General features: G+C 46.1%; 1 protein-coding gene and 1 pseudogene across 1 annotated transcript in view; one reads left to right on the top strand and one right to left on the bottom strand.

Moving 5' to 3' along the window:
- The window catches only part of LOC142796423 (uncharacterized), a 12,270-nt pseudogene extending 918 nt beyond the window's left edge, over positions 1 to 11,352 (top strand).
- Positions 1 to 12,701, bottom strand: part of LOC142796424 (sperm-specific sodium:proton exchanger-like) — a 111,412-nt gene that overhangs the window by 22,754 nt on the left and 75,957 nt on the right. The gene's annotated exons all lie outside the window — the stretch shown is intronic.

The raw sequence follows: 12,701 nt of genomic DNA, 5'->3' as shown, positions 1-12,701 counted from the left end.
TAATCATTTCACGTTGCCACATTTATTCGCTGCCTTGCGTTGCTGCATTGGATTCATTTCATTGTTTCACATATGAATAAAAGCCTATGTTGCCTTTGCAACAGAAGTGTTGCTTTGCTAAGCATGCGGGAAAAGTGCCATGCCCAGCACGTAGGAAGCAAAAAGTTTGGGGGAAACATTGTGGAATGCGCAAGAAAGAAAGAAAAAAAGAAGAAAAGAAAGAAGGTAAGAAAGGAAGAAAGAAAAAAAAGAAAGAAAGAAAGACAAAAAAAAACGTAGTAAGTCAGGCTGACAAATTTTCATTTGCCCGCATTTTTCACGATAGGGGAAGGACTGCTTCTGGTGGTTATTTACTATATAACAGGTTTTACAATCGTTGGTTCTCACAGATGTTGAAGGAAGGAGGGTTATCCGGTTTCGGAGCCCTGAATTGCGATGGCCCACGGCGCATCTATAGCTGGCCGTAAGTCAATATTAATACACAGTCTGTGTGCTTGCATCAACTACATACTGCGATCGGTTTCCGGCATCTCAACGCAGCGACAGACGAAATGTTGAATTAACTAGAGGCCATAACGTTCTATTGTGCTTTCTTCACTGAATATAAACGATCTGCAGTTCTCCAATTCACCTGAAAGCTGTGGTTTTGCTGATAACGACACAGAGTATACCGTTCGATCAGTGTGCAATGAAAAATACCACATAAGGCAAACAATCGAAATGCGTGCAGGCTTCCATCCAATTAAGTTCTGAAGGACTAATGAATTTGATTAATCTGTAAATAGACTGATTTATGCTAACTCTGTCTCTTCGGGCTATTTCATGTATTGACACAGTACATATGAGGTCCTCTTTGAGGACATGTTCGACCCAATAAACTTTCATCTTGCGTTCAAGGACAGATTATGACCCCATTTCTCGATGCCTAATGTATCGCTTCTTCCAGCAGGCACATGCAATGTTAGCATAAGAGCATCAGATTATCTGGGGTAGTCCTATGAGTCATTAGAAAAGTTCGAACAGTGAATAGCGCTCATTTCGTTAATTAAATCAATTTAGCACACACTGCGCCATAAACCCGGTTTCTTGCAGTGTATGAGCGAGTACACCGTAGCGTAGACCGACTCAAAAAGCCAACCACGCTGGACTCAAAATGGAGGATCTTCGCAAGAGGCACTGGAAGTTTGCGTACTTGTCGGTAGGCTGTGGTAGTTCAATCTTAAATACTAAATAACTTAAAAAGCTGGCCTGACATCGCAAATATGAATGTATTAGCAGGTGACAATTACAGACAAGAAAACAGAAATGAGTAAAAATCTAAAATCCCGCCCGGAAAGGCAAGAGCACTAAAAACGATAGCTTTCTATAATAAGATAGCTTAGTCTTTTCGAGTCTTCTATAATTTTGTTCCAAGTTTTGATATGCAATCCAAAATGTGATGCAAAAATTTAAAATTTCCAGGTAACAAATTTTTTGCGATCTGATAAGGTGCCTCCGGGATTCAAGAACATATAAGTAACTTTCTCTCTTTTGCAAGAGCCCCCCGGCCTGTTCGGAGCGCTCAGCACTGCCACAGTGAAAGCTGGAAGAGGAGCCTTTCCGAGCCTTCTTTTAACACTCTTTGGGTAGCTACTGCAAGTACATTTGAAGGTACCCACTGCACCATTAATCATTGTGTAGTAGGCAAACATTCCCTATGCCATTCTTCGTCATTCTTCGGAGAAGCTTGGTATATCCGATGCACACTCGCAAGAAACTTTGTGCACTTGTTTTTAGCTGTGGCTGACGACAATGAAGAATTGTGGCAGAAGCTTTTGTAATTCCCACAATCCCCCAAAGTGGGTGTGCGCCACAGTTATTTGGTGAAGAAGCTTTTTTTTAAAGAGATGGAGCGATATATGTCCTGCTCGCTGCATAATTTGCATTATGTGACAACTCGTTGTTCATTTGCTGTTTTAAAACGCTTTATTACTCATATAACCGCGATTCCTTTCCTTACATCGAGCCAGCTTGCAAGAGAGTTCCAAGCACCAGCGTGGCTCAGTGGTAGACTACTCGGCTGGCACGCAGGGGACCCAAGTTCGAATCCCAATGTGTCCTTCAAGTTTTTTATGTGTTTCGTGCGATAGTGGTACGGACACCGGCGGCGGACAACCACGGCGCGCACGCGATCCGTGTTGTGATCTCATAACAGCTTTTGCCGTAATATGTAGCAGCTATGACTTTAAATTAACACGCACACATAGCGTCAGTTTAGCATTTTTAGCGGCGTTGGTAGCTCAAGAACCTTATGCAGACTTCATGTTTATATTTAGTTCACTGAAGTTGGCTATCTTGAACGTACTAACGAAAGCAAGTGATGGTCTGAGCTTATTCTTTGATAGCGTCTTGACATAACGATGACTTTACATGTAAGTATCGTCTTCTAGTACCTTCCCTACATCGACGCCAAGGAGGACAATGGCCACGTCAGGCTTCTGGGCTTCATCGGAAAGATCGCTCATGCGACGATAGAATCTCTCCGACTGAAGTGAGTTGTGGAAACCAAGCCCTTGCTATTACGTAATAGTATACTTTCAAGTGTTAAGTATCCTGCCTCCACTCTTCCCCTTAACCCACCACTAATATTCGTTTCTCAAACAGCGTTACCTTCGTCAAGCCTAGATACGGCAATTTCGGCGGTGAGTCCGTGAACAACAGCTGGCCAGGCATCGTCGGAATGTTGGTCAAGAAGGTAAGTTTTACGCCACTTCGTAGCCTTGGTGAACTACTAAGTTACAGCAGGCCGCCTTGCGAAACAAAACGTGTTCTTCACGAAATGGGAGACACACTCCCAAGGACAGGGGACGAATTCACAGTTCTAACTTCTCTCTCGTAAGCGCGTCCCTCCTAAGGTAAGCCGGTTTCGCTGCTGAGATGCCCTGCATCGTGATTGGCTGAAAGGTTTTCTGCGGAATGTGCTAGAGGTTTTCGTGAATGTGGACCCAAAAGTCTCCTGGACATGAGCTTCAAAGCAAATGCGAGATTTCTGCTCAGCTATTGTATGCCTCTTCTGCCTAAATGAATGAGTGTGAAGGTCTCAAATTATATTACAAACTGTAACAATAAACTATGTGCTATATTTGTACGCTTCCTGAGAATTTCGTTTTCTCACAAACGTCATAGGTACTTTCACACCAATAGTACGGTTCAATATTGGAGAAAGGGAGACAGCTTTCAAGTACGATTCAATTTAGGAGAAAAGAAAACTGCGATTGAGTACGAATAAATTCAGGAGAAAAGAAGACAGCGCTCACCTGCTTGAAAGAATAACTTGGGCCCCGTATCTGCACGTTACACCAGAAATGTCGTCGAAAGACAATAGTCTTGCGTCTGGAGAGAGTGAACAAAACGTTTATGTGATGTTCTGCGCAAGAAAATTGGTGAATAGTATTCTGGAGGCGCTGCGTTGGAGTGCCTCGAGCGTGCAGCGGAGGCGAACGAGCGCATCGATTTACGTCACACGTGAGACATGAGCGCTATCTGGCAGTTATCCTGGAAAACGGGGCGCGCGCTGTGCGCACCCGTTTCTGAAGTGATAAGGTGTAGAACGCAAAGCGACGGGTAGGTGCCACCTCCATGTCTCTTAAAACAGGCAAGATGGTGAATACCGACAACCTGAGGCCTATCTCGCTAACTTCATTTGTGGGTAAATTTATGGAGAGAACAGTTCGGGAACGCCTTTCTCTATTCATGGAAGCTAAGGGCCTCTTAGCAGACATTATGTTTTGGTTTGGCCCACATATGTCTGCTCAGGATGTCCTTCTTCACTTGCTCCGTGATATAATAGAACCCACTGTCATGCGACGCAACGACAAGGCCATTCTTGCTCTTGATCTTGAATGTGCCTTTGATAGCATTCGTTATGGTAGCATTCTGCGAAATCTGAGCGCTTTATATTGTGGTGACAAGACATTTGCCTACGTAAGAGACTTCGTCTCGAAGCGTCAGGCCTTCCTTAAAATTGAGGATGATGAATACGGCCCATACACTACAGGCACAAAGGGTACTGTCCAAGGAGCGGTGTTGTCACCACTCCTCTTCAACATTTCTATGATGCAGCTACCATATCAATTGGCCCGGAAGGAAGGAATTGATCACGCACTCTACGCGGATGGTATAATAATTTAGACTACTGAAGGCAGCCTTGGAGAAATGAAGGACCGCCTCCAGCAGGCCGCCTCTATAGTCGATAGCTATGCCTACGGCTGAGGTCCCCAATGCGATCCTGCAAAATCAGAGCTTCCCCAAAGACGACACAAACTTACATATCTTTTTGATGAGATCTCCTGTCAGAGAAGTCGAGGAGATCTGGATCCTGGGCCTGTTCATTCATAACAGACTCAGACCGGACTCTACCATTACCAAACTGAAACGCATAGGCGAACACGTCGGACGTATGATCCACCGCGCTTCCAATAAACGCGGCGGGTTGAGGGACAGGGATACGCTTCGACTCGTTCATGCCTTTGTACTAAGCCGGATACTCTACTCCGTACCCTATTTTCGCACTAAAAAGCAACATGACCAGCGCATCGACGCCATCATTAAGAAGGCTATAAAGCGAGCTTTATACTTACCGGTAACTACCTCCGATGCCTAGTTGTCGGCTCTGGGGGTGCTAAACTCTTATCATGAAGGAGGTACATCTCTTCTACGTTCGTATACGCAATATACGCTACTTTCGCAAATGGTATCTGGGCGCCGCTTGTTAGGCCGCCTTCACATAAAACATAACTGCATTCCAGAGGAGACATGCAGAATTCCTAAGCTGTGGCGCCACAAGCTCTGGGTTCCTCCCCTTCCTCGAAAAATGCACTCGCAGACACACGAAGGGAGACGAGGGGCGCGCACTGTGGCCCTTGAACACCAATATGGATCTAAGCCAGGTGTATACTACATTGATGTGGCAGGGCCATCGCCTGCTGGATACTACATCGCCGCCGTAGTTCACCAAAACAAACACGTTCACCAAAACTCCAAAAGAAAATTCACACGCATTGAGGAGCTAGAAATAGCACTTGCCGCCTCGCACACGGACTGTATGGGATAATCGTTACAGATTCACGCCATGCCTGTGAAAATTATCTGGCGGGCAAGGTATCACCTTTAGCCTACGATACTCTAATGCGAGCCGTCAGGGATTGAGGCCCCTCACCAAAACGCATTGTTTAGACTCCAAGCCACCAGGGCCTTGGAGATAACGAGGCTGCGGATGCGGCCGCCCGCGCGCTTAACCACAGGGCTCCTCACCCAGCCTTTTGCGGCTCAGAGACTAGCCAATCACTTCTACAATTTAGAGAAATTCTGGTGTGCTATTGCGAACAACATCGACTCTCACCTGGTGCCTGCTAAGGGCCTGAGTAAGGCCGATGAACGAACCCTAAGGCGCCTGCAGACCAAAACCTTGTTGTGTCCTGCAGTAGTTTAATACTTTGACCCGAAACTCGATGGGTGGTGCCCTCACTGTGGGGAAGTCTCCGATAGCTTTCACATGGTGTGGGCATGTCAAACGCATCCTTCCCTTCCTCCTAACCATTCCCCAAATAGAGAGGCATGGGAGGCAGCCCTACTCAATTCCTCAGGGCTGGAGGCTCAAAGAGCTTTAGTCTAAGGGGCTCGGGTAGCGGCCTTGTCCAGCGGTGTCCCGGAATAAGGATTCCCCCAGTGTAAAAGGCCCTTATGCACCTGCAAACTCTCTATTCAGAAATATTGTATGGGTGAATCTCTTTATAGTGGCAACTGTTTGTCCATCCTAGTCATAGTAGTAGTCGTAGTGTGTAACCAGTCTTACATTTTGACCTCCAAGGTGGTGACGGTGAGACATTTCATCTGTGCGTTGTTGAACAATAAAAACTTCGCAGCGTGCGCGTTAGCTAAAAGCCGAATTTACTTGTCTCTCATTCCCCCTTAGCAGCCATTGGCATGTACATTGAGCACTATCTGTCAAGAAAGGGTTGCTGCGTTATACTCGCTTGGCATAACCTCCTTGGTTTTAGAAAGGTTTAGCAAGGGTTGGGCCGCAGTACCATGAATACAGTGAACTAGTATATACCATGAACTCGAGGTGGTTAAAGGTGGGAAGTAGACACGAAGCGCAAGCCGTAGGAAAGAGTGCGTATGCCTCCTCTCGTTTAGTCCTTGGTATATCTGCTGTATGGCAGTGCATATGCGGAATATATGATGAAGAGATGCGAGATGGTGGTACTTGGAGTGTTGAAAAGATGGAAGAACGGACACACAGACTGATGCATGGCCGGACTCATGGATGGCTGCACCAACGAATGGACGCATGGACGGACGCAGGGGCGGATGCATGGACGAACGCACGGACAGATGCACAGATGAACGTGCGGACGCACGAACAGACGCACGCACGGACGGGCGAATGGACGCATGAATGGCCACACAGACGGACGAATGGACGGACGGATGCTTCGCCCCACTCTCCATCATTCACTCCGACGATATGCTGCTATTTTTTTTCACTCACTCACCACCATGTCGTCTTAGCAAAGCGTTGGAAACAATTGCCGTTTCGTGCAAGCGTTGCATGGCCAGCGCAGCGTTATTAAGGCTACGATCGTTAAAATTACCTATGTGTGCCTTTTCTAGTAAGAAATACACATACTTAATAACGTCATGTTGTTATGGTGCCTCAGATATGCGCAATAATTGATCTTTAATTGACAATCGCACAAGTATGAACACTGAACCTTGAGCAATATTGGTTGGCGCTACGGATAGGGTCGGCCGTTTGGAGTATGGTTTGGTCACTTTGGTGCCGTTTAGGATACAGTTAAGGGTGGAAGACGAAGAAAAAGTGGTCCCGTTGACGTCCCTGGCCAATCACCCTTGTGGGTATGAGCCAAGATCTTCTAGGCGACAAGACAAGACGTGCCTGCGTGTTCCACGTCAGGGACGTCCTCCTTATCTAACCATGGCGCCAACGACGTCGTGGACACTTTCGAAGGCGCAGGCCTTCGAGGTTGTTGTCACTGCGGGGACCACTCCGGAGACGGTCGTCGACGCTACGGTCTTAATAGTTGGCCTCTCAGAGGTACACTGCGTTCAGCACATGGGAGGCATGAACATCCAAGTAACTGTCAAGAGCACGGCTTCCATAACTCTCATCGTCTATACTGGCTACCTGACCATCGGTGGCGAGCGTATTCCTGTCGTTCCCGTCGGCGCACAGGTAAGTAACGTTGCTTGCCTGTTTTTACCAGTCTTCGTCTCCAACGAGGTACTCGTCCAGGCTTTGTTTCCATACGGCAAGGTATTGACTGTGACCGCTGGCTTCATGAGCGCAAGACATGGAGTTCTGATAGGTACACGCTTTGTCCGAATGAAAATGAGTTCCACAAATTTCGTCCCCAACTATCTTCGCGTTTCTGGTCATCAAGTCACCTTCGACTACCGCGGTCTGCAACGTGTTTGTCGTCGGTGTGGCTCTAGTGGTCATTATCGAGCACAGTGCAGAGCACCATTCTGCGGTCACTGCAGTGTGCACGGACACGAAAGTGATGGCTGCGACCACCCCTGCCGACGTTTTGGAGATGGCCACCCTACCACCGTCTGGCCTGTGCATCGTTCATATTCAGATGCTGCTGCGGGGATCTTTCCTGCCATACCATCCATGTTACCAACAGCAACAGATGAACGAGAACCCGGAGCTGTAGTGGAAGAATGTCAGAATTCGATTCTGAGAACTAAATTAAACGACGAAGAAGGAAGTGTGCAGCTTGGCCAACCCGAGCGCGCCATGTTTGCCAATCTCAGCGATAAGAACCACTAGCGTGGTTGACTCCGTGTTTGTCGCAGGCAAACATGCTGTGCCATGATCGATGTCGGCCCGATCCGAGAAAAAAACGCTTGTAGACACCGATTCACCGGACTCATCGTTAAATCTCTCCGATGTAGTAACATTACGTGAATTTTGGCGCTTAATTAACCCTTTACCAGATAACACCATAGTTCTAGTAGATGATTTTGACAATCCAGTTCCTACTGATATTGTGCGCCGATCTACTTAATGACACTTTTAAAAACACCTTTTCTCGAGTTGGTAACGTCACACAACCCCATGTGCAAAACGTCAATTATATTGCCATGCCACCAATTTCCATTGAACACTCCGGCATCACTAAACTCATAGATAACTTGCCCATTAACTCATCCCCTGGACATGATAATATTGGTACCAAATTTCTGAAAAGCACCGTTACTTACAGTTCAGTGATACTAACAAAAATCTTTGAACAGTCCTTAGATACATCAACCATTCCTACACAATGGAAAATCGGGAGGATGGTCCTAATCTTTAAGTCAGGCAATAAACACTCCCCGAAAAATTATCGCCCTATTTCGTTAACAAGTACTTCCTGTTAATAATTAGAACATGTCATTTTCAGTAACCTCATGAACTTCCTTGAATCGAACTCTTTTTTTACACCAGCACGACATGGTTTTCGCAAACATTTTTCATGCAAAACACAGCTCATATATTTCACTCACAAACTGTATCACATTTTAGACCGTTCATCATGTGCTGATTGCGTTTTTTTAGACTTCAGTAAGGCTTTCGATAAAGTCTGTCATCAACTACTGCTGTTCAAACTGAGCCTAATAAATATTGACAATAGTTTACTCAAGTGGATTGAGTGTTTTCTGTTTAACCGTGTTCAATATGTTACTGCTAACAATCACAATTCGTCATCTGCTGGGGTCAACTCAGGTGTACCGCAAGGGTCAGTTCTTGGTCCACTTTTGTTTCTAACTTATATTAATGACCTCAGGTCTTCACTTTCTCCTCTAACATTCATCTCTTTGCAGATGACTGCGTCATTTCTCGTGAAATAACTAGTAATAATGACAGTTTAAGCCTCCAACCTGATCTTAACAAAGTAACAGCTTGCTGCAGCACATGGCGAATGAACTTAAACATCGCTAAACGTAAGGTATCACGCGTAACTAGATCTGCTAACACCCCACCTAAATACTACTTAAGCGACTTCCCGCTTGATCCAGTCCTCGTGTAAATACCTTGGCATTCTTATCACATTTAACTTATCTTGGGCACCCCACATCGCATACATTAATAATAATGCTAATCGCATGTTAGACTACATACGTCGTAACTTTTCAAAAGCACCTTCTGCACTAAAGCTTCTGTTGTAATAAACATTATTACGTTCCAAACTTGAATATGCATCATCAGTGTGGAATCGTTACCACGATAACCTGGTTACTTCACTCGAGCGCGTACAGAATAACTCCGCCCGTTTCATACTTTCTAACTACAATCGCATCGCCAGTATCAGTTCAATGAAATCCAGCCTAGACCTTCCTTCCCTTGCATCCCGTCGGAAAATATCTCGTTTGAGTGCATTTCACAAATTATTCCATCATCCCACCCTACATAACGAATTAATCCTCAATCCTCAGTACATATCCCCTCGCATCGACCATCGTCATAAGGTTGGAATCGCATCCTGCAACTCCCAGTGTTTTTCTCAATCATTTATACCTCGTACATCAGTATATTGGAACCACCTTCCCGAAGACATCGTCACTATTACTAATAACAATATTTTTCGTCAAACCTTACTCAGTATTGTATGAGCTAAACGTAACTCAAAATTGTATTATGTTCACTGTCATTGCACAGCTACTATTGTATAATCAGGAGTTTTTCTTTACATTTTTATTTTTATGTTTGTTGCATTGTTTATTCTCATGCTGTATTTTTTCTGCTGTAGATTCTGTTGTATAATATGTAGTTTCTATGCTCTATATTCGCATGCTGTATTTTCTTTTTCCCTGTAAACTTTATTTCCACTCTCCTCTATAATGCCATTTGGCCCTGAGGGTAAATAAAATGAATGAAAAAATGAAATCTAGCAGCCGACGGCTCAGTAGACGCCGACTTCGCGAGGTCTACGGGCGCTGATGTTTCGCCAGGAACAGAATTTAAACCAAATAAGCAAAAACCATTGGCTCATTCCGAAAGCCAGGCTCGCGACTTCCTCTAACAAGAAGCAAGACGCCATGGGAGCTTTTACTGACGCGTATCGACAAGCAATCCGTGATCAAGGTCTTTGGTAGGCGGCGACAACGTTGACGTTGCAGCCCTACCACTATCTGATTCGTCAGAAAGAAGCTTCAGCCTCGGAGTCGAAAGTAGCATCAGACTCCCTTCTAGCTTAGACGGATGTGACGTGGAAATGCAAGCCCTGCGAGATGTCAAGCGCACTCACAAGTCTGGTACCATCGCGGACGGCACTCAGGATAGCCGCTCCGAGTCCCAGATACCGGAGAAATCTCGACCCTCTTCTAGAGGGTCGAAATGTGCTGTGTAGTGTGTGTACTCCAGTTCCCTCGAACAGATCCCCGGCGGACCGAATCGAAAAACACGACCAGGTCACTCACTCACAATTATTTCGATATGACTTACACCCTCAAAATTATTTCTTTGAATCTTCAAGGGTTCCGTAACCCAGTAAAGCAAGCATAAGTTATCGCCCGCAGAGAACAGTGTGTTTACAAGAAACCAATTTTTTTACCATTGGTCACGTTCGTGCATACAAACGCGCATTTAGTTTAGGCCGTTACTTTTCTTTCGCGACATCTCAATTCAGTGGAGTTAAAATTACTATTTTTAACCGCGCTTTTCAACGCAATCATCATGACGGGACTGGACGTGTATTGGCTTTTGACTGCATCCTATCATCCTTCAAGCTGTGCGTTTTCTGTATTTATGCGCCAGCTAAGCAGTGATGTCTAACGGTTTTCCCCGTGACCTGGACGTGCATTTTCTAAACGGTCGTCATGTCATACTCGCTGGCGATTTTATTTTTGTATTAGACACGCGAGCTGACGTGCAAGATCCAGGATGGGGTCACTCTGATTGGAACGCGTGGGAGCTTTGTCGCCTGGTCCAACATTTCTTTTTGATAGATACGCACATACTATAGTGCATGGACCACAGTATGGCTGGACTTGGCGACGTAGCACGTCGCCTAGTCGGTTGGATCGTTTCTATGTGCCGAACGTGTAAGCTTCTTACGTATCACACTCCGATGTAGTAACATTACCATCAACCTCTGTTTATATATCAGACCACCGACCAGTGACGCTCGAGGCTTACTTTCCCTTTTAGGGGCGAAGCTCCTTATAGCGGCACCCGTTCGTCTCTTGTAGCCATTGTAGTAGTGTGTACCAAGTATAACATTTTGACCTCTAAGGTGGTGCCGGTGAGAGATTTCTTCTGTGCGTTGAACAATAAAAAATAGTGCTCAATGTACATGCCAATGGCTGTTAATGGAGAACGAAAGACAGGAGCATTCGGCTTTTAGTGAACGCGCACGCTGAGATCCCCAATAGCAGCCATTGACATGCACATTGAGCACTATCTGACAAGAAAGGGTTGCTACGTTATACTCGCTGGGTGTAACCTCCTTAGTTTTAGAAAGATTTAGCGAGCGTTGAGCCGCAGTACCATGAATACAATGAACTAGTATATACCATTAACTCGAGGTGGTTAAAGGTGGGAAGTAGATACGATGCGCAAGCCGTAAGAAAGTAAAAGTCAAATTTTCCTGTCTCTCATTTCCCATTAGCAGCCATTGGCATGTACATTGAGCACTATCTGACAGGAAAAGGCTGCTACGTTATACTCTCTGGGCGTAACCTCCTTGGTTTTAGAAAGGTTTAGCAAGCGTTGGGCCGCAGTGCCATGAATACAGTGAACAAGTATATACCATGAACTCGAGGTGGTTAAAGGTGGGAAGTAGAGCCGAAGCGCAAGCTGTAAGAAGTGTACGTGTGCCACCTCTCGTTTAGTCCTTGGAATGTCCGCTGGATAGCGGTGCTTCTATATCGGGAATATATGATGAAAATATGCGAGATGGTGGGACTTGGAGTGTTGAATAGATGAATGAACGGACACACAAACAGATACATGGACGAACGCAGGGACAGACGCACGAACAGACGCACGCACGGTCGGGCGGATAGACGAATGGACGGTCACACAGACGGACGCATGGACGGACGAAAGCAAGAACGAATTAACGGACGAATGCTTCGCCCCACTCTCCGTCATTCACTCTGTGGATATGCTGCCAATTTTTTTATCATCAGTGAGACCTTGGCGTCTTGACATCTGTCGCAGAACGAGCGCTAAAAATGGGCGCGCCGCCAAATTCTTCCAATAACGCGCGGAAGAGACGCCGGAATGTCAAAAGAAAAAAAAGAAAAAAAGAAAACAAACATCCAAGGCTCCCCGGGCGCGCGCTCTCCCCTTGGAAGCGTGGCTTCGCCGACGAACCTCCTCACCCCACATCGGCGGCCAAGATAGCCCGCGAAAGTTCTAGAACGAAAGGGGCGTGGTCATACCGAGTTGATTCATCGGCCGCGGAGGGCATTCCAACCGTCTCGCCCTCTTCCCAGCCTTCGCTGCGTATCGCGCCGACGAAATGACGAGAACCTTCTGGAATGTCGCGCGCAAGGTATTTAACCGAGCAGCCGAGATGAGAGATCAGGAGAAGACGGAAGTTAACGCCAGAGTGCGAAGGGATTCCGCCGTGTAGTCGGCGAAGGTTTTGTCCGTAGGGACGAAGCAGGAGATGAAGAGGATTTCCACCTGAGGGGTGAAGGCC

Source organism: Rhipicephalus microplus, chromosome 2 (assembly GCF_043290135.1).
Source record: "Rhipicephalus microplus isolate Deutch F79 chromosome 2, USDA_Rmic, whole genome shotgun sequence".
Classification (NCBI taxonomy): Eukaryota; Metazoa; Arthropoda; class Arachnida; order Ixodida; family Ixodidae; genus Rhipicephalus; species Rhipicephalus microplus.
Note: the sequence above shows the minus strand (reverse complement) of the source record. Positions and strands in the feature narration are given on the sequence as shown.